The following is a 1,390-nucleotide window of genomic DNA, read 5'->3' as shown; positions in this document are numbered from 1 at the left end:
TAAGAAGGATAAATAGTCTTCCTTAGGCAAAAGAACAGCAACTAGTTATCTAATACCAAATGGTGAGCCCTGAAGACATACAAATAACATACAGACCGAGAAGGTTGTATTCATGTGATACGTATCATACACCATTTGAAACAATTAATTAAACTAATTAATGAAAATAAAGGTCACCAATTTGAAAGAGAACAAATGGGGGTGCATGGGAGAGTTTGGAGGAATAAGAAGGGGTATGTTGTGTAACTATATTATTCTCCAAATCAGAAAATATCTTAAAAAGAAATACATTAAGTAGTTATATTATATAGCACTATCATTGCAGGTGTGGCTTCTTTGTCACATGTGTGTAAGTATGTAGCAGAGAGGAGAGAAGCTATGTCTCAGTGTTCTGACCTCTGAACATATGATTGATTAGTAGCCTTACATTTCATGAAAAAAAAAAAAAAAGCTAGCCTGAGGTGACCATGGGTCCAGTTCCAGGCAGGCCCAGATTGGATCTCAAGAGGAAGAGTAACCTGGAGACTATTAGAACTTCACTTGGCACTGCACCCTAAGCAGTAGTGAGCCTGAGACAGACTATCCTCTCAGTTTGCCAAGCAGACAGGCCAGGAGAACAGAGAACCCCAGACAACCACCAGACGATCAGGGGCACCAGACAAGGAGCTAACCTGAAATGACTATCAGTCTGGTGCTGCACAGGCCTTGGGGGACAGACCATGCCCAAGAGGACCTCTGCCCAGGCATCATAATGAATACAGGGGCATTGCACTCCTGAACCTACTATTGAGATGACCCATGACACTCAGAGATCTCAGGTGCCACTAAAACATGCACGTAAATGGTGGAGAATTGGAAGAGAAAGAGAAACCAAAGGAGATGGGCAAAATGAAGAGGGCAGAACTGGGCACTAGAGGGTAGAGAGGAACAGCCTGATGTGAGTAACCTGAAATGCTAACTGGGACTATGGTTGTAGCCTGGCCTGTGCTCTCGCTGAGAGCCACATCTGGGCAGCTGGCCCTGCAGCAGCAAGGGTCTGTTACCACCAAAGACTTCATGGACCTCTTGGGTCTGGGCTGCCACTTGAAGACATTTTAATGTCCTAGGGCTATGCAGAACTGGCCCCATCCTTAATCTTCACATTCTGGGTGAACTGGCCATGCAGGAATGTGAGTAGCAGACCTAAATCCACCCTGCCCTAGCTGTAATGCTTGGAAGAGTGGCCCTACACTTCTTGCAGATGTTGCAGATCAGCCTACCCATAAGATATTAGCCTCAGAAAGCTGGCGCTGTCCCTCATCTGTTGTAGAACTCTGAAGAGAAATTCCTGCTACAAACCTGTGCAGCACAGTAGAGATGATTCTGATAGAGAAGACATGGGTGAGGCAGT

General features: G+C 45.2%; 1 pseudogene; it reads left to right on the top strand.

Annotated features, from left to right (window-relative positions):
* Window positions 1-307: 307 nt before the first annotated feature.
* On the top strand, window positions 308-430 carry LOC127199697 (uncharacterized; annotated as a pseudogene).
* The last annotated feature ends 960 nt before the right edge of the window (window positions 431-1,390 follow it).

Source organism: Acomys russatus, chromosome 15 (genome assembly GCF_903995435.1).
Source record: "Acomys russatus chromosome 15, mAcoRus1.1, whole genome shotgun sequence".
Classification (NCBI taxonomy): Eukaryota; Metazoa; Chordata; class Mammalia; order Rodentia; family Muridae; genus Acomys; species Acomys russatus.
Note: the sequence above shows the minus strand (reverse complement) of the source record. Positions and strands in the feature narration are given on the sequence as shown.